Genomic DNA, 22,248 nt, shown 5'->3' with positions numbered 1-22,248 from the left:
AGGTCAGACCGTTTCCCAGCTATCTGCAGCCTCCTTCTCTGGGGCTTAAAGGAAAACTAGAAAGTCCTGTGGAAAATGAGAAGTCTGCCTTTGCCCTTTCTCAACTGGTTATGCTACTGCCTTACATTCTACCTAGGTAGCCACATGTTGTAAATGGCATTCCCTTCAAGGGAACCTTGAAATTTTTCCAATATGTAGCTAGAAAAGTGAGAAACAAACATTCTTGTTTTAGAATTCCTGAAAATACATTCGGTGTTTCTATTGCTAGAATTATTATGGTGTGTACTGAGCAGAAGAGAAGGGAAGAACAAAGAGAATGGATTTATCCTGCAATTTCTGTCTTTCCTGAGCCAGCTCCCCTCTGGCAATGGGAATGGCTACTTTCATTTTCATTTTCCTCAGTTTACAATTTACTCTTCCCTTTCCTGGGGCCAATATATCAATATATACATAAATATAGTCAATATATATTCAATAATATTCAATACTATATTCATTTATGTATATAATTATATATCATATTCAATTATACACACACACATAATGGGTTCTATTTCTCTGGAGAACCCTAATACAAGGTTTTATGTCCTTGAGTATCTGTTGATGAATCAAAGGTTAAATGAGATAGTGAAAGTAAGCATGTTTTCTAACTCTAGTTAAGTATGACATGGGGTAAATGGGCCAGTATATTGACCAACAGTGGGCTCTGATTGCCCACTTGGCCCACCAGACTGCAGTGCAGAATCTGAAAGGAAACACTGCTAATATTTTCTACGATACAGAAGGATAGCCAAGTAAAAATTTTATGCATCAATTCATTAAGTCTCCAAAGACCATTTAATTTTAATGACTTTTATTGCATAATTCTGCAGTATAACATGATACAACTTCTGATCATGTCTTTCTGTGAGATTCTGGAATTTGTGTTAAAGATAACTGAAAGTTTGGAAATGACATCTCTAAAATTAAACTTTAGTGGCTATGGCCATGTTTATTTGCCAAAGGCAAGGTTGGTGATGTGAATATATGATCTATTTCAGCTGGTTATGCAGCATCCTAATAAATGCACTGACTCATGCTGTGATTTTAGTCACTTGAGATGAGCTGTTTGGATTAAACCCTTTTCCCCCTGACTCAAAATAATTTTTTTGTCTTATCTTTACTACCTTCTACAAATTTATGTAGACAGGCTGTGCAAATGGTGGAAGGAGGATAAAGAAACCTCTTTTGCTTTGAAAATTTGCATTTTGATTTGTGTGGTGTTAAAGTTGTTCAGAGGTGGTTAAAACTGGAAAAGAACCTGAGCGAAAATGGAAACAGCTGGGGGTATACAGCTAAGTGTTTTCCCTATAAATATCCATTGGAATTATTCAGGGAGAAAGAAGGCAAAAACAACAACAACAACAAAAAGATTTAGAAGTTTGATATTCCAAAGGGCACTAGAAATCGCTTAAAACAGAATTCTTTCATGCTAAAAGTAGAGAATACAAAAGTGTTAAGAAGGCAATTATCACCTGTAACCTAAATATCAATTAACTCTACATGGAAACTAATGGATTCATAAATTCTGAAAGTGAATTATCGCTTCCTCAAGGAAGAAAAACGGCATATTCATCCATTCATTCAGAAATTATTTATTAATAATCTAATGTGACAGGCGGTTGGGTTTCAGTCACAAAATATGAGAAATTGTTGAGACACAAACAAGCAATGAAACACATGGATAAACAAGATACCCAAAGGCTATAGGAGGTAATGTAGGAGAAATGAGCAGATGTTTAGATAGGGAAAACAGAAGTTCAAAGTGGGAAATCTTCCAGACAGGATAGTCAGGAAACACCTCTCTCAGTTTGTGACATTTCATCTGAGATCTAAAGAATAAGAGGAATCATAAGGAAATTGCTCAGGCAGAGCTGAGAGTGGATACAAAGACTCTAAGGTTAGAAATCTCCATGTCTCCAAAGAAGACAAAGAACACCTCAGCTGAAGAAAAAGCGAGGGGAAACATGAAGGGTAGAAACCCAGACAGGAGTCAAATCACTCAGCATCTTATAGACCAGGATAAGGAGTTTTTCAATTGCATCCTAGCACAACAGAAAGCTATTGAGAGGTTTTAAATGGACAAGTGTTATGATCATGAATGATCTTTCAAAAAGATTTGTTTTGTGGGAAAATAAAAGGAAGAAATAGAAAAACACTCATTAATTAGAAGACTTCTAGGAATAGAGATGGGTAGGGGTTGGACTAGGGAGAGGCAGGACAAAGAATGTATTGTATAGGCATGTATTTTGGAAGAAGAACTAAAAAAAATGTGTATTTTGAGCACATATAACTTAAAAAGAAAGGAATTAAGAATGATTTTTGTCTACAGCAAGTGATGGTGCCAGTATAAAAAATGGAAAATATCTGGTAGGTGGAGAGGGAAATCAGTTGATCTATTTTTTTGTGCTGTTTTTTTTTTTTTTTTTTTCATTAGAAGTCTTTCACTCATCTTGAAAATATCACAAATAGGTCTTAGGAATCATCCAGCATTTTTCTGTTTCCATATTGGACAACTTTTAAACCTTATTCATTACCCTGCTAAATAAACTTTTCCTTTTTCAGAGGTGTAGTGACCATCCAAATTTTTTCTAACAGTCTTGTTTTTAACTGTTGTGTCTTGCTGAATCAAAGCAGCTGAATTTGATACAAGTTTAATGTCATTTTCTTTAAGAATAATTCATCTGTCTGGACTTGAAATACTGAATAAGCAATGTCCCACATCATCTGAACCCTGTGAGTATATTTTTCAACCAAGAAACATTTAATTTCAATGAGAGATCCATTCTAAATAACAAGGTTGATGGGAGGTGGCACAAATCTCATCCTGTAAAAGAAGCCACTGTGATCCCCTTGATCATGTTCTATATGACTACAGATAATGTGAACAGTCATTGGGGCCTTTCTATTTCCCCACTGTTTGTCAAACTGTAGTCTCTTTTCATTCCAAGGAGACTGAATTCTACATTGATGTGATGGAAGTCCCTCCACAGAGTTCCTCCCAGGTCCTTGAAAATAATCGTGCATCCTTTCAAAGTGATGTTACATTTTCTGGAATGTCAACAGTCTGATTGCTGAGAATGTTCTTCATCTCACAGTAGATGTGGCAAAAAGCTCAAATGATCTGTTTTGAATGTATTATATTTTAATTGCCCCCAGGGACAATGTCAGAAAAACAGCTGAATATATGTGACTAAAGCTCAGAGAAGAGATCTGGACTGAAGATAGAATCTGGGAGTCATCAGCATATAGGTAAATATTAATTACAGTCATGGAACTAGTTAAGATCATTATTTGGCAGCTGTTAGAGACCAAAGCTAACTAACATGTGTGGAGGAAACCTAAAAAGTCTTGTAACATTAAACCTGAAATCTGAAACCTGAAACCATTTTGCTAAAGAAATTATCAGAGAGGAGTGATCCACACTCAATTTGGGTTTTATTTCCTGATTCACCTATACCTCAAATTCACTCTATTTAGCTATTCTACTCTATTCATTCTATTTAGTTATACAAGGCGTCTTGCATTATTCAAAGAAGCTGCTATTATTCTATCACTTTTATTATTTTTTTAGCTTATTTATTTTTGAGAGAGAGAGAGAGAGCAGGAGAGGGTCGAGAGAGAGGGAGAGAGAATCCCAAGCAGGCTCCACACTATCAGCATAGACCCTGATGTGGGGCTTGACTTACAAACTAAGATATCATGACCTGAGCCAAAATCAAGAGTCAGATGCTTAACCAACTGAGCCACCCAGGTGCCCCATCTATCACGTTTATATACTATTTTCAAAGAATGAATTAGCACGTTAAAGAGATTGGTGATTTACATTAAGACTTCATTGGAACACTTAAATTTACAAATGACAAAGAGCGGGCTAATGAATGTGTTGACAAAGGTAAGGCTCAGGTGATCAATGACAGAAACAACTATCATAAAAACTCAGTAGTCCAGAGTGATGACCTGGAACATTAGAAAGAAATGAAATTAGTTGATATGAAAAGTTACATATTGCAGTTGAAATAATTACTCAAGTAGAAGATAGAGGAAATTTAACTCTGTAATCACTTTTATTTAAAAAAATAAAAGTTAAACTTCAATTAACTATGTGAATGCAGGTACTTAAAATGCAAATTTAAGCTGTGTGGTTATCAGTTCAAAATCAGACCTGAAGTGTAATCCAGGCCACCACATTGCAGTCCTATGACTTTGGAGCCTATTTTTTTTTTTTCCTTCACAGAGAGAGAGAGTACATGCATGAATGGGGGGGCAGGGCAGAGGGAGAAGGAGAGAGAGAGAGAGAGAGAAAGAGAGAAGCGAAAAGAACAGAAAAGAAAGCAATCAGAAGAGAATGCACCAAGCTGCTATGATCTGACCTCTTTGCTTATTTGTATCTGTACCTATACACTCTGATTTCCCTTCTGTTACTTTGAATGAACAACCTATGCTTTCAGTGAAGGACATCCCTTCCACGTACACCTGCTCAAACACATCACTCCAGAAAATTTTTTCTTTCTCTTGGATATTATTTATTTTCCCTCTTGACTAAATTATCTCCCTCCCAAAATATACACGATGTACTATTTCTCCAATCTTGATAAAATGAGGAAAAAAGCAATACTAGGAATTTATCTGAAGGATACAAAAATGCTAATTTGAAGGGGCACCTGCGCCCTAACGTTTATAGCAGCACTATTGACAACAGCCAAAGTATGGAAAGAGCCCACATGTCCATCCACTGATGAATGGATAAAGAAGATGTGGTATTTGGGGCGCCTGTGTGGCTGAGTTGGTTGGGTGTCTGATTTCAGCTCAGGTCATGATCTCACGGTTCATGAGTTTGAGCCCCGCATCAGGCTCTGTGCTGACAGCTCAGAGCCTGAAGCCTGCTCCAGATTCTGTGTCTCCCTCTCTCTCTGCTCTTCCCTGCTTATGCTCTGTCTCTCTCTCTCTCTCAAAATAAATAAACATTAAAAAAAAAAGATGTGGTGTATATATATGCAATGGAACATTACTTGGTGAAGAGAAAGAATGAAATCTTGCCATTTGCAACAATATGGTTGGAACTGGAGGCTATTATGCTAAGTAAATCTGTCAAAGAAAGACATTGATATCACTCATATGTGGAATTTGAGAAACTCAACAGATGAACTTAGGGGAAGGGAAGAAAAAATAAGATAAAAACAGACAGGGAGGCAATCCTGTACTTAAGACAGTCTTCAGTACAGAGAACAAACTGAGGGTTGCTGGAGGGGGTTGGAGGTGTTACATGGGTGATAGGCATTAAGGAGGGCACTTGGGATGAGCACTGGATGTCATATGTAAGAGATGAATCACTGAGTTCTCCTGAAGCCAAGACTACATTATATGTTAAAGTGAGGGGGGGGAAGCAATCCCTCAATACTATATACTTCAGCTACTTAGATTGCTCTCCCTTAGAAGAAAACTTCTATACAGTTCCTTTATAAGCTGCTCTTAGCTCCCTTTCCCCCATTCTCTCTTTAATGCAGTCCAATCAGTATTTCATCCCATATGCCACCAAAAATCCCTCAAGGTTATCACTATCTCCACATTGTTCTAAGCCATAAATTCTCCATCCTCAGCTTATCTGAATGACCAGCAGTATTAATATGGCTGATGATGGCCCCCTTGATATACTCTCTTCACTGATCATCAAGGATTTCACGTGTTCTTTCCCCATTTTACTAGCTGTTCCTTGTCATCCCACTTTTAGTTTTATAATACCTACATGACCTCCTTACAAACTGGAAAGGCCCAAGCCTCAGTTCTAAGTTTAAAACTTCTTCTATACCACTACTCTCCTATGATCTCATCCATGAATTTTGTTAGCTGAAAATTTACAAATTTATATCACCAGCTCAGATCTCTCTGCTAAACTGTAGATGTGTGGCTGCCTACCAAAAGGGATACCTATTGTGAGGTGTTAGCAATCTCAAAGACTAAACTCATGACCTATACCCCCAACCCTCCAAACCTGTCCGTCCCACAATCTTTCTAAAAGCAGTAAATAAACCAACACCCTGTCCTTCCCATTGCCCAGGCCAAAAAAATGAAAACTAAAAAGTCATTCAGGAATACTATTTTTTCCTCTTATACCTCTTCTCTGTCAGCACATTCTTTTGTTTTTACCTTCAAAATATATTCAGTATCTGAATATTTCTCATTATCTCTGCTACTTCTCTCTTGATACAAGCCACTATTATCACTTACTTGGATTATTGCAATAACCTTCTAATTCAGAAGTGTGCACTGTTCTCTGTAAAGCATTGAATAGAAAATATTTTAGGTACTGCAGGCCATTAGGCCCCATTGTAACTATGTAACTCTACCATAATGTGAAAGAAGCCATCAACAATATGCAATTGAATAAATGTGGCTGTGTATCAATATTTGAAATAAAAATCATAGCCCATGATGTGTCTACTTAAAACTGCTTGCGGGAGTGCCCGAGTAGCTCAGTCAGTTACGTGTCCAAGTCTTGATTTAGGCTCAGGTCATGATCTATCTCATGGTTTGTGAGACTGAGCCCCATGCAAAGTGATTCTCTCTGTCTTCCCCTCCCCCCTCAACCTACTCCTTCCCCATGCACTCCCCCTCTCTCTCAAAATAAACTTTAAAACAAAACAAAAAATAACTCCTTGTGTGCCCCATTTCATTCATAGCAAAAGCCAGAAATTCTTATTGCACACTGAGTTTTCAAATAATATGTTTCCCCAGTTTTGCTCCCTATGATCCAGCCACATTGCTTTTTCTGCTGATCTTTGAAACCACTACACATATGAGGGCATCTATCTTTTCTGATCCCCCTGTTGAGAGAACTTTCTAGAACTCACACAACTGGAGAACTCACTCTTCACCTTCCTCAGTCCGTGGTCAGATGTCACATTTTCAGTAAAGCCTTTCCTCTTTAAGAAATTACAATCCCTTTCCTCCCAATATGCTCCATTCTCTTTTCCTGGTTAATTTTTTTCCGTAGAAATTTTTACCACCACCAGCTGGTGTGCTAAAAAGTTTAATTGTCTTATTTACCTGCCCCACCTCAGAATATATTCCCTTAGAATAATGGGATATACTTGATGATAATTTTGTTTTAATTGTTCCTTACTTTATCCCTAGAGTCTAGAAAAGTTTCTCCTACAGGGTTGAAATCTAATAAGTAAGCATTTGTTGAATGCAGCACTGTAGACGAACATGGGAAGGGAGACAGAGGGTTAGTGGCCTACGTCTACAGAAGAGAAATTATTGTATCACATGATAGAAGTTATTGAAGGCTTTTAGTGTAATTTGCCAACTTTTGTCTCTAAATTTTTTACATGAAGTTTTGATGCTGTTTTTGCCCCTCTGTCTCTATGATGGTTAATTTTTTGGTGTCGACTTTATTAGATTAAGGGGTGCACAGATAGCTGGTAAAACATTGTTTCTGGGTGTTTCTGTGAGGGAGATTCCTGAAGAGAGTAACATTTGAATGGGTGAACTGAGTAAAGCAGATTGCCCTCCCTAATGTAGGCAGGCATCATCCAATCTGTGGAGGGCCAATATGGGACAAAAAAGTGGAAGAAGGATGAATTTGCTCTGTCTTCAGTTGCTCTAGAACATCAATCTTCTCTTGCCTTCGGACACCAGAGTTCCTGCTTCTTAGGCTTTATACTCAAACCTAATCCCACCAGTGGCTTGTCTGGTTCTTCAGCTTGAAGACAGCACATTCTGAGACTTTTTGGCCTCCTTAACTACATAAGCCAATTTCTATAATAATTCTCTTCTCTTCTCTCTCTCTCTCTCTCTGTTCATATTTCTATCTACTATTAATTCTGCTTCTCTGGAGAACCTTGATGAATACAGTCTCCAAAATGAAAGTGACTATCTTTTTTTTTAATTTTTTTAATGTTTATTTATATTTGAGAGGGAGAACAGAGCACAAGCAGCAGAGGGGCAGAGAAAAGAGACAGAATATGAAGTAGGCTCCATGCTCCAAGCTGTCAACACAGAGCCTGACACATGGTTCAAATCCACAAACAACGAGATCATGACCTGAGCCGAAGTTGGACACTTAATCGACTGAGCCACCCAGGTGCCCCCAAAGTGACTATTTCTTTAATAAGCTTTCAGTATTACCCAACAGAACCACATGCACATAGTCATATGTATACCATTTTCAGTTCACATATTAATCTCCTATAATCTATTATGCTCACAAATGAAATACATAGATGAAATGTTTTACTTAAGATCAAAAAACTTCAGTGACTTCTTTAAAGCATTCTATGAACTTATCCCTCTAAACTCTAAGCATTATTTTGATCATTGGTTACTCTCACTAGATCATCATACTACTGAGCATGCTAACTAATTTAGCTAGTATTTTGGAACTAATTTAACTGGTAATGCCCCAAATCTCACAGTTTCAGGTACAAAAAAAAAAAAAAGTACTGAATGAATGAAAGATTAGCAGTGCTAGAATCAGGGCTTGGGCTTTCTTACTTCATGTAGAGTCTTCACTACAGCATGCTTCCTTTATAGTGACTTCACAAATACTTGTCAAAGAGGTAGAAGGATCCCTGGACTTTGGGTACAAAAAAGAAACAAAAGCCTTACATACAACTACTGTCATTCTAACTGGACAATAGATAATTTATGAAATGAAAAGACTAATAAAAGCAAACCACAAAATGAGTTCCACAAGGTTATTTTGAAAACAAATACAGTAAAAAATTAGTCACTGGCTGTGTCTAAAAAAAAACATGGACAGAAGAAAGAAGAGCTAGTAGATAAATCCCTCCCATGACTCTATGACTGTGCTAGGCTTTGATTCTTGAACCACTGGCATCAATACCACACAGGATATTTATTAAGAATTCAGAGTTTGTGAACAGATGCCATCCCAATTTCTGAATCTCTGGAGCTAACTCCAGAACCTAAATTTTTAACTATTTCCCAGATTCTTATTTACAATCAGAGCCTTGCTACTCATAATGTGCTCTGGAATCAACAGCAAGGACATCACTTGCGAATGTGCTAGTCATGACGCACAGTCTTAGGTCTCTCCTCAAACCTACTGAATCAGAGTCTGCATTATAACAAGATTCCCAGGTGATTGGAATGCAAATTAAAGTTTAAGAAGCACTGCTCTTGAGAGTATCTTCCTATAAGCAATGAAACATAAAGGAACTATTATTTCCCCTATTAGATAGTCTTTCTTTACGCTTTCCCTTAATCACCCTCCAATGTTACTTTAAAGCCCAACATGGAAAATGAGCCATTAATTTACATAAGATGGAATTATGTAATACATAAAAACAGAATGTTAGAAGAGGTAAGGACCTTGGAAAGTATCCTTTTGAACTCCTTCATTTTACAGATACAGAAAAATCAGCCCAGAGAGGTCATTTGGGTTCACAAAGATAACTGATAACTGATGGCTAAGCCAAGAACATATGTCAGCCCCCCTAATTCTGCTATTCTGTCTAATTTAATCATACACTACTTCCTTCCAGAAGAGTTTTACCCACAATTGGGATTTTACTAAAAATTTGGCATTTAACATATAGCATTTTTTTTTTCAAAACAAAGTCAAATAGTTAGCATGGAAGAAATCCATTGTGTTAGTCACATGTGATCTCATCATTCTTTCTAAAAAGGGACTAATTACAAAAATGGGCTAGACTCCTCTGTAATCATGAAGATTATTTTTTAATCTAATTCATTTTTCAGGATAATTACTCAAAATCAATCACTGTCGGTTTATAACAATAATCAGACAGGAGTTAGAAAATATTGGTAATATTGCAGGGTTCAATTTCTTCCCAAGATACAAAGATCAAATCAATCCAGCAACTGGCAATTGCATTAACAACTATTTCTAAATGGAGTTTAGCTGCCTCATTTTACATTCCAGGCCCTTTGGTCTCCAATGCTCAATTTTTTTGTGTGGAAAAATATATGCACAGTGGATATAATATGGTATTTTAGAACTAATTACAGCCCCTTTCAGCTTCCAAAAAGAGGCTTTCTTAGCACAAGCAAATGTCTTCCTTGTTTCTTTCTTTGCGTTTTATCTAGTCAAAAAGGAATGACAAGTAACTCAGTCTTGAATGATTCTCTTTTGAGTTGTAAAAGGGGTAAATAAGAAAGGAATGTGCCAGTAAAGCAATAATACAGTCAATATACATGTTAATGGTGATGCATTCATACAGGGTTTGTTTCTCAAATAAACAACTTAAGCTAGTCTGCATTTTCATCCTAACATGTGTGAAATCATGTAGCACACTGCCAAACCCAGGGGTTCTAAATACATATTACTGTGGTTTTTATAACCCCCAAACCATAGTATAAGCATTGCCCCCATGTTTAAAGTCAGATTTTTTTAAAAGTCCACCTAACTTCTGCAGAAGGGAAAGCATTAGATAACTCAAAATGTAAGTGTTTTTACTTAGAAATTGTGGAATCAAGTCAGTCAGGACACAATTTTAAGAGAGGAACCCAATTGAGTGGATTCAGATTGTAGAGTGGAGAAAAAAACTGTGCTGACTCATTGTCCATCTGACACTGTTTTTCTGGCCAAATGCTTCATTATATAAAGATTTCTTCTTTGGTATGGCTACTTGCTCTTAAAATTGCTGTATCTCATTGCTCACAGTGACCTCAAATGTCTCAGGGAACAATGCAAGTACAGTGGGTTACCAAGTATTTACAAGAGACGGATGACTCAGTTGGTCTAAAATGGTTCTAGAGGAATTAATCTTGAGGCAGCATTAGATATCCATTTGATAAATATTTTAGCCTAACCTAAGCTTCAGATTCTTCTCTAAACTGGGGATACAAATATATACTTAAGAAGGTTCCTGAAAGGGATTAATGTTATGCCGCAGGAAATCAGGTGCCCAACTGAAGTTAGACACCCAGCACTACTGATTTCCCTTATCCTTTTCACATGGTGGTCTCATGACTTCCTGTGTGTCTTCCTAAAAACAGTAAAAACTACAGAATTTGGCAAAATCCATTCAGTTGGATTTAATTTACATATCCAAGAGCAGACCAGTCTGTAATGGTCCTTTGGCAGTTGGCAATCAGGAGGATAGTACCTTTTGATTACTTGATCATATTACATCACCTCTATGTGTGCTAATATGTTTGGAATTCAGGCTAAAGGATACCACTAGAAATTTGATTTTAGGAGTCTCAACTGTAAAGTAAATGATGACCAGAGCTTATATTTTGACCAGGGAATTTTCATGTGAAAGCAATTACCAATTGCTTTGTCAATGGAAAATATCAGGATTAGAAGTGCAAACTACTCGTAACTCTTCAGTGGTCACCAATAGTCTCAAATCAAAACCTGGTAAAAGTAGGTAAATAAAAAAAAATTCTCCAAGACTGCAATCAGCCATTTTTTTCAATTTCATCCACCCATATTTCACTTAATTGAGCCAGGAGGATACAATATTCAATTGAGGGCAATATAGGTTTTAAAATAATGACTCAGTCCAAAATTCATAATGGGAAATTTTGTTGCCTACAAAAATAGTGAAACGTATTATTAAGATCTTTGGGAGTATGTTCTTAGGCTGTGTAAGCACCATGAATTTAATTCACGAAAACAATTTTCTTTTGCTAGACTTTTCTCTGCTGCTGAATGAGTTTCATTAGGATGTACTTGAATTTTTAGTATACCACACAAACCAAAGCATATAGTGTAGAATTAGGAATGGGTTTAAAAAAAACGTAACGATAGTCAAGTGAATTTAGTATGCATGCCTGCACTGCATTGGACACTTAGAAGCTTGAAAAATTAGCCATACCATAAATAGTGGTTTGATTGTACTGAGTTTCCACATGAAGAGAAAATGATCTAATTCATACTGAGAGTGAAAAAACAAAAACAAAAACAAACAAACAAAAATCAATGTCATGAAAGAGAGAACTTTTGGAAGATGAGAATTGTATTAGTTTTTTAGGGCTGCCATAACAAAATATCACAGACTGGGTGGCTTAAACAATAGAAATTTATTTCTCACAGTTTTGAAAGCTGGAAATCCAAGCTCAAGGTGTCAGCAAATTTACTTTCTCCTGAGAACACTTCCTTGGCTTGCCCATGAGGAATCTTCTTGGTGTGTCCTCACATCATCTTTTCTCTATATGCATGCTCCTAGTTCCTTTCTCTTCTTCAGGATACTAGACATATTGGAATAAGGCCATACCCTACTGCACTTATTTTAACTGAATCACCTTTTTGGAGATCCTATCTCCAAATATAGTTACATGGATTAGGGCTACCCATATAACCTCATTTAACCTTAATTACCTCTTACAAGTTTTTATCTTCAATTATGGTTACAATCTGTGGTACAGAGGGTTGAAATTCCAACATATGAATTTAGGGGAGTGCATAATTCAGTGCTGGCACGTGGCCAGGAACTGGTTCTTGCTATAATTTTACTGTTATAAAACTGACTCCCTTTTATGAACACAGTCACTTATAAAATTCTTGGGTGTTTTGTTACATATCTGTCATTCTATCACTCTTGCAGTTCTTTAGGTTGGTTATTGACAGGCATAATATATTGTATTTTTGTTGGACCTTGTTATTCTAAGACTTTTTTGTAAAAATCTTTTACTTGTAACAGAGTTAATAGCTGAGCATAAGATTAAACAATACATTTGGTATCCAAGTTTCCTTTAAACTTTTCATTGGAGGGGCACCTGGGTGGCTCAGTCAGTTGGGCATCTGACTTCAGTTCAGGTCATGAATTCAGGATTTGTGGGTTTGAGCCCTGTGTCGGGCTCTGTGCTGACAGCTCAGAGCCTAGAGCCTGCTTCGGATTTTGTCTCCCTCTCTTTTCTGTTCCTCTCCCACTTGCACTCGCTCTCTCTCTCTCTCAAAATAAAAGATCTTAAAAAATTTTAATGAAAAAAGAAAGAAATAAAGAACTTCTCCAGCATTTGCTGTCTCCAGAGGAAGATTAATATGAATATTAGATATAGGGAAAACTCCTGAAAATATTTGCATTATCTTGACTGAGCAGAGCCATAAAACTAATATCATATGGACTCACAATATGTCTCTAATCATCTATATGATACACATGTTCAGACACTATGTCTATGATTTTGTCTTATAGCAGATTAGGATGTGACAAAACAAGATGTGTCCTTCTGGGTTGCCCTTCATGCAAATTGGGTTTCCATTTTCTTAAAGACAAGAAGGGAGTTCCTTTGAATTTCCAAGCCACACTGCAAAACTTGTACTTCAACTCTACTATATTTTACCATACACTTTACTTTAAATCTCTATTTCATTCTTTTCCTAATAAAAACATTTACTCCTGAAAATTTTTATTACAAGAAAAAGTCGCATTCTAGGAATAGATTGAACAACAGTAAAGGTTAAGTTTATGTTTTATATGGAAAGATTTATAATCTTATCACAAATATTTCAAGACAAACAGTTCACACCAAATATAACTTTATAAACATCTATTTTTTTTTTAATTTTTCCCCCAGGGATCAGGGATTTTTTGAAGGGTAAGAAAATTCATTTTATTGTCTTACTTGGAAGTGGTTATTTGTTTGGAAGCAATAGAAACCGACAGAAAAAATATTTGTAGGATACTATGCAGTTTACAGGATTGAAGAAAGAGTTTAGCATTCAGTTCTAAGAAAGAATAGATATCAGGAAGGTTCTGGCAAGCTTAATCTCCTAGAAATTGAGTGCACAGAGAATAGAAATGCTACTAAAATTGGAATTTATTAGAGATTATCAGATAATATTAAGATATTGCAAAGATTTATGGCAGAAGGATGAGAAAATAAACAACCCTTAACTAAAATGCTATAAAATAATCTATAGTTTAGATCACTGGAAGTACAAGATAAAGAGAAAAGATTTATCATGTAGAAATTGTGCTAAAAATAAGCACAGATCACTAAGATGGCTCAGTGTTCTAAGATTTTCTTCTAACTTTCGAATCATACTGAGTAGAAATAAAGCTTTGAAAAAGTGGCTAAAATGGCTAAATCAGAGCTCTATCAGTATTTTTAAGAAATATATTTTTAAAAATAATAAACCACACAACAAATAAGACAAAATACAAGAAACAACATTATTCTTGGCTTGGTTTATGCCATTAAGAACCTGTACCTTATTCTTTATAAAGCAAAAGATGTTGACTCAACCAACATTAATCTATTAATGTAGAAACACTGAAGTTAGCCAATTATTCAAGTCCATCAACAAACTCTCCCCGATTTTATTATATTTAACATTTATATGATATTATCTAACTCAATATCATATGAGATATTACAAAGAACATATTGTATTTGAAAGAAAAAGTACATAATGGGTGACACTGAGGAGAAAAATAGAAAGATGGAATAAACGAGCCAAAATAATTTAAAAATGTAATTGAAGAACATTTCTGAAGCTAAAGAGTTGAACTTAAGGGCTTAAAAGTAAAAGTTAAAACAAATCATATAATATATGTTTTAAAAATATTTTCTTTAGCTTCTTCCATAATAATACTCAACTTCAGAATACAATGTAATAATACCTAAAATATTCTGAGAGAAAGGACTGTAGCATAAGAAATTTATATGTAAGCAATCTGTCTTTCAAAAATATAGTAACAAATATGCATTCTCTAGCAAGCTTGGATACTGAGACTACAGCATATATGAAAATTATATTAGATGATAAGCTACATTAGACTAACATATTAATTAAACTGAAAAATCCTAAAATAGAGATACTGTGGTGAATAGATTTTGGATATATGTAACTATAAAGCTAGTACTCAATAAAGGAGAGAATTAAGTTTTCATAACTGCAAATAAGTAGCAGGTACCTTGACAATTTAAAAATAAAAGTAAAATTTAAAATATTTAGAGAGACAAAGGAAAAAGAAAAAGAAGTGAGATAATTTCCTTATCATATTTGTCAAGACTTCAATATAGCCTAAAATTGAAATATACTATTACAAGAAACATATATAATGAACTCATAACCTTAAGGGTCTTCATAATATTTCTTTTATAATTGGAGAAATTTCTTTAGATGCTTATGTCATTTATTATAAGGAAATTTAACAACTGTTTCAGTTTGACCTTATATTCCTTTGTAAAGTATATTTTATTTAATGGTTTATATTAAAATAATATATAATGTTTTTAAAATTAATTCTATTTATATGCCTTTATACTTTTATAGATATTTTATAGAAATAACCAATGTTTCTAAATTGTTAACAAATGACAATATCTCAGATACTTACTGTGTTTGTTTGTTTGTTTGTTTTTTCTTTCTCCATTGCATTTTTTGGACTACCTCGAATTTTTTACCCTGCTGTATATAATCTCAACAGAAGAGAAGATCCATCATTCCTTAAAAAAAATGTACTGTGTATGATAATATAGAGAGAGATGGAATATTTAAAATATTAACTCATAACAATATAACCTGGAGGGAATAATTGTAACTATTTTGGAGCTGACATGAAGATTAATGGTAACAACTTAGAACTGTTTTGAGCACATAGTAAGAATGCAGTATTCATTAACTTTTCCTTCAACTAATCACATTTATACTAGTAGAGTTGTGATTTTTACTTAAACAAGAATTTGATAAATTATAATTTGCAAATACTGCTATTTTATGTTTCTTTTTTCTCCTGGAAAATGGAAATAACAGTAACTACTGAATCATTATTATGAGGTTTAAAGGAAATCATTACTTAAATACAGATGCTGGGGTGTTGTCTAGGCTACCTCTCTAATTGAGTCAGTCTCTTACACCATCGTTGTACCCATCCATAATTAAATATGTGCTATCGCTAAAGTATTGTACTCGACACTCCAGACAGTGGTGAACAAGACAGATCACTCATAGACATTCAAGGTCTCTCATGAATAGTTAGAATTTTGAATGGTAAATCTTGTCATATGCAATTTCTAATATCCTGATTAATATATTCAATACATTTCAGTGTTGGTTTTAAAAGACTTTAATTGTTTAAGCTACATTTTATTGAGTTTATTTGTATCCTTGTATAAATTAATTCTGACATAATTTTCATTCATAATTTACTGAAAATGTCAATAAGTTTTTAATATCCAATAGTGATTCAAATGGGGTTTTGACCTAAATCCTAATATGTTCCATATCATTTCTTTTGGAAGACTAGGAGGCTATGCTTAAAGAAAAAGAAGTCGTAAAGTCAAGAGATCCTCACTGCCCAAAAAAACCAATGACTTTGCAATAGAAACCACCGTGTATTCTTACTACAATTTAATTACTTTTTGACAAATTCTCTTAGTGTTTTATAAATTAATAAATTATTTTAATTAAAGCAATGCATTTCTTTAGTAAAAGGGCATTATAATATACTGGCATTGAAAATAATAAATTACCAAATTTATAAAGTCAAACACACAAAAATCCAATAATGAACACATTCCCTAAAAATTATCTGTTTAACAAGGAGTACAAATCACTATCCAATACAGTCCTTTAAGGCTCAAATTTTAAATTATCTTTAAAATAGGTAATTCTTTAGATAAAAAGTTGAATATTTAAGCTAAATATTTGCAAACCCTCAAACATATAGTAAGAATATTATGTTTTAATGTTTAAGTCTTAAATATTTAATAATTTTCCAGCTTTATACTATACATGATTCACATAATGCTTTATTATATTACTAGCAATTCAGGTAAATGATGTCACTTTTTGTAATTAGAATTCTCTACTATATATTTTGGTATTGAGTATGCTTATAAATATAAAATTTATAGATTAATTCTTAAATGTTATCCCAATAAAGTAAGTTCACCCTTGAGAACAAATGATCAGAAATAGCATGGTTTTAGTCAAAATGTGACTCCAAGTCATTATACAAAAGTGCTATTCCCCTTGGTTAACCAAGAAGGTGTTGAAATTGAGTAACCAAGAGAAATGTTACTCAATTGCTATTAGATGAACAGAAAATGCTATTAGATGAACAGAAAATCAGGAACATGCAGAGCGAACGGTAAAATGTCTTGTCACAAGAGGTAGGTAGTATTGTAGGGACTAAACCAGTAATAAAATCGTTGAGGGGAAATCTTTATCAAAATGTTCCAGCTGAAAAGAAGATACAGCAACTAGAAGGGAAAGCAGGCAGTTCAAATTGCCTCTGAAACAACTATACTGCCTCCAGAAGGAAATGTTTTCACTGTTCTGGAATTTCTAACAAAAGCATATGTCCAGACTAGAAAAGGTTCAGCAATCTCAAACACCTCCAGTGGGAACACACACATAAGTAAAGATTTTCTAAACATCATATTCACAACACATAACAAAATCTTCAAATAAATACACAAATATCTTATAATTACCACACATGTATCTTTAGAATTTAACATGGATATTCAAAAAAGATTTTCTTCCATGAACGTTCTTTTATTTTTTTTTAAGTTTATTATACTTGATATGAGAGAGGGAGCATATGTGAGCAAGCAGGAGAGAGGCAGAAAGAAAGAAGCCCAAGCAGGCTCCACACTATAAGTACAGAGTTCAATGTGGGGCTTGAACTCAGGAACTGTGAAATCATGACCTGAGCAGAAACCACGAGTCAGATACTTAACTGACTGAGCCACCCAGTGTCCCTCCTCTAAGAACGTTCTTTGGGAGTGTTAATGAGAAATTATTCTAAACAGAAAATCTAAATAGTCAACAAAAGGCAAATGGATAAATTAATTATGGTAAAGCCATAGAATCATGAGAACTCTTTTGGAAAACCCCAGTGAATTGTTTCTTCTTTAATCTCATCTATTTTCATTCTTTTGGCATATTTTTCTCTTCAGTTCTTTCAAAAACCAGTTCTTTTCTTCTATGATGTTTAACAAACTCCTAAAAAATTTCTCTTTTTCTTTCCTCTCAAATACCCCTTCTTCCCACCTGACTAACTTTTATTCAATCCTCAGGATTATACTTAAATGCCCTTTCTTCTATTACTTCTTCCCTGAATTCACAAGTCCCAGTTAAATACTCCTCAATGCATTCCTAAAGCACAATGAATCTTTGCTCCTATCACCTTTATAATACAATGCTTTCTAAAATTTTTTCTGTATTGTTCATTAGATGTTAAGCTCCCTGAGAAAAGCCGTTATATGTACTTTATTCAATGCTATATTCCAAGTGCTTATTATGTAGTGAGTATTAAGATATATGTTTAAATAATAATTACTAAACATTTTGGTAAATAAATTGAATATCTGTTCACTATTCATGTACTAAATAATATATGAGATTTTGCTCTATCAGCCTAAATAAGGAAGAGCTACTAATCTTCCCACCAAATGTAAACTTTGAAGAATACAAAAATATTCTTATGGAATCACAGAAGAGCAACTAAACCACTAAGGATTTGAGAGACAGAGGTCCCGGTGGGGGTGCAGAGAGGGGAGGGGGGATGTATTGAAAAGAGTCCTGTATTCACCACTGCTTTTTCCCTTAGGGATTTTTTTTTTCTAATTTTCAATGCAAGGCATAGAGTTGAAACAGAACGTTATGGCTTAGAGAATGAAAAGTCACTTAGTTAAGAAGTGAAAAATTGGAGTTCAAGGCTCCAATGAAGCAAGAAGGAAGGTAGGAGCTAAGATCATTCTGGATGTAAAGAGACAATAAAGATAAGAATCTAATATTTTATACAGTCTCCTCAAGGGATTTGGCGATTCCTAAGCTGCAGATGCATTGGGTAAGTGCTTAAAAGGCAGTTGTTAACAGGCTAAACTCTCATTTTACAAATATTATGGCATTAATGAGACAAACATTGGAGTTTAAAGTCCACCAACAAAGAAGAGCATTTCTAAATGCTTTTAAATGAGATTCTGGAATCAGTCACTGATTGGTTGAAGATAATTTTCCTGAAAGGAGAAAATTAAATTTTTTCCTGGGAAGATATAGCCAATCCTTATTCTTCAATGATTTCATATGTGCAAATTTGTCTTCTCACTAAAATTTGTAGTCCCCCAAACATCAATACTTGGATTTTTTTTTTTTTACAATCATGGTGAACATGAACAGAGTGATGAAAAATTTTAATTGCCCAGATGCTCACATTCTCTCTTGATGTTGAACAGGTGACACTCTGCCTCCTTGTTTCAGTTCTCATACCGTAAACAAGTCTCTGTTTTGTGATATATCTAGTGCCAAACTTTTTGCATTTTTTTTTTGTGATTTCATTGTTTAAAATGAGCTCAAAGCATAGTGCTAAAGTGCTGATTAGCGCTCCTAATTGTAAGAAGGTTATATTTGCCTTATGGAGAAAATGCACGTTAGATAGACATGAGTTATAGAGCTATTGGCCAGGAGTTTAATGTTAATGAATCAACAGTGCATATTAAATAATGTCTCTTTAAATAGAAACACACATAAAACAAGAGTCTGTTTGATTGATTGATGACAATATATGACCAGATGCCCCTAGGAACCTAATTCTGTGTTTCCTCAAGGAACACTGGTTCAATATTCACTAGTCCAATGACTTTATAACATAACTACCAAAATAGTGAGAATTGACCACACCATAATCCAGAGGCTCTAAAATTATTTTAAATAAAACATTAGGCATTTATTTAAGAATACAGTTGTGGGAGAAAAAGGACTCAGAGACTAAATATATATACATTTTATGTGTGTGTATATATATATATATATATATATATGACATATACATATATATATATACATAAAATCAAGATATTAGGATTATTAGAGAACAGAGAACACAATTAAATTTGAATTTTGTTATGAATATTAACTTTGTCATGATAATGGTAATAAACACTCTGCAATCCATATAATACTCACTGCCAACAACAGCATGTATAGCTCTTATTGTCTTACTAATTCTTCACTTGACAGTTTAGATGATAGGACTTAAAATAATTTATTAATATGTCCCTACAATAAATAAACAGATATGAAATGCGACTGAAGGGCTAGAATCCATAGATAGCAATTAAATAGAAATTCTGAGATTGAAAAACAAATAATAATCAATAGATGTATTTAAAAGCAGACTAGCCCAGCAGAAAAAGGCAATTAGGCAACTGAAAAGGTGTTGAATAGAAAACACCTAGACTGAAGCAAATGCATGAATGGTAAAATGGAAAATATGGAAAAGAGTGAAAGAGAGACATAGGAAATAAGGAAAAGATTAAATATATCTTTAATTGGAGTATAAAAAATGATGAGAGAGAATATGAGGCAGAATCAACATTAAAAGAAGTATTAGTCAAAATTTTCACAAACTGATAGAGCATATCTTGTCACAAATTTTAGAAGTTCTTTGAACTTCAAACATAACTGATAACAACAACAACAACAACAACAACAACAACAACAAACACACTCAGGTACATCATGGTAAAACTGCTATTAACCAAAAACAAAGAGAAAAATTATAGGAGCAATCAAAAATAAAGAGAGGAGAGATTATTTTCAAAGGGCTAATGGCAAGACTGATACTTGACTTTTTAACAAAAACATTGAAAGCCAAAGACATTGGGATGACAGCTTTAAAGGACTAGAAGTAAATAGTTGTCAATCTAGAACCTATATTCGGTAAAAATATTATTTTAAAGTGAGGACAAATTAAAAAAAAATTGCACTAAAAATAACTGACCAAATGCATGGACAGGAGTCCCACGAGGTAGAAGGAAGTTCAAAAAAGTTCTCCAAGTAAAGTGATACAATTCCAGATGAAGGTATTATACTATGGAAATAAACAAAGACTACCAAAAAGAATAAGTGTGCATATAAATCTAAATAGATACTATTTAAGACAGCAATAATGTTGTCTCATTATTTAAATACATGTAGGAATGAGAGCCATGGGAACAATAAAAAAAAGGGTGAATGAAGAGAAGTTTTAAAAATTTTAATGTTTATTTATTTTTGAGAGTAAGAGAGAGAGAGCATGAGTTGGGGAGGGACAGAGAGAGAGAGAGAGAGGGAGACACAGAATCTGAAGCAGGCTCCAGACTCTGAGCTGTCAGCACAGAGCCCAACATGGGGCTAGAACCCACAAGCAGTGAGATTATGACCTGAGCTGAAGTCGGATGCTTAACCAACTGAGCAACCCAGGTGCCCCAAGAGAAATTTGTACAGATATTTACACAATCAAAGAGGTGGTAAAAAGTATTTAAAATATACCTTTATAAGGATGGATATCATAATCTCTATATTTAGCAATTCATTTCTAAAAAATAATGTCCAATAAATTTGACACTGTTGGAGATCTAAGCCTGAGTCATAATAGTGGATACAGTTTTTGCTGGCTTTCACCCTCTCTCCCTCCTTTTTGGGAAACTACTTACTACCCCAAGTAGTTGCTTCAGCAGAAGCAAAAAGGAGAATCATGTTATCCGGTGCCCATAATCACTGTCACCTTGAGGTTGTTGAATCTGATGGACTGCATGTAGGAATTAAGTAAAGGGAAGAATCTGTTTACCAGCCAAGAGGATAGAGGTGCTATTCATTGAAACATGTAATATTAAGGAAACATAAGTGAGCCAGTAACCCACAATCCTAATAGAGGGGAGCACGGAAGGCACAAAAAGTGAAACAAGCCAACTAACAAGTAACCTACGCAAAGAAATAATTTTTGTTATGAAATTATATAAAATACTAAGTGGTTAACATAAATTAGATTCTGAGAAAATCAATCAATATATTAAAAATTGTGTAATTTGAAATCTGCACCTACTAAAGTTTCCAGAAATACTAATATTGATAAACATTTCAAATCCTTCCAATGACAATGTATATTTATGTATACAATATTACCACATTCCATGCAGGTGGATGAGAATGATGTTTACCCTAGAGATTATACACAGAACAGGGAAATTTAAATATAAACATTGCAGGTCAGAGGTAGTATGAGATAAGTACTTTCACCAGTTGAACTCCATGAGAGAGTAAATATCTTCAGATAACGATTTAAATCATGCTTCTGAGCAGGCAGCTTGATGATTTAAATACCTAAAATCAGCAGTTTTCCTGTTCATTTGTGTTATCCAAAAAGACTTCTTCCTGCTCATAAAAGATCCTTAGAAAGTAGGTCTTACTGACCTTGAATGTCTTCAAAAACTATTCCATGATACTATACCCCATTACCATCATGAGGGAAAAGTACCATATCACATGTATTT

At 34.4% G+C, this 22,248-nt stretch overlaps 1 pseudogene; it reads right to left on the bottom strand.

Moving 5' to 3' along the window:
- Positions 1 to 2,572: 2,572 nt before the first annotated feature.
- Positions 2,573 to 3,130, bottom strand: LOC115501640 (annotated as a pseudogene).
- Between the last annotated feature and the right edge of the window lie 19,118 nt (positions 3,131 to 22,248).

Source organism: Lynx canadensis, chromosome A2, assembly GCF_007474595.2.
Source record: "Lynx canadensis isolate LIC74 chromosome A2, mLynCan4.pri.v2, whole genome shotgun sequence".
Classification (NCBI taxonomy): domain Eukaryota; kingdom Metazoa; phylum Chordata; class Mammalia; order Carnivora; family Felidae; genus Lynx; species Lynx canadensis.
The sequence above is the reverse complement of the archived record's forward strand: the minus strand, read 5'-3'. Positions and strand labels throughout refer to the sequence as shown.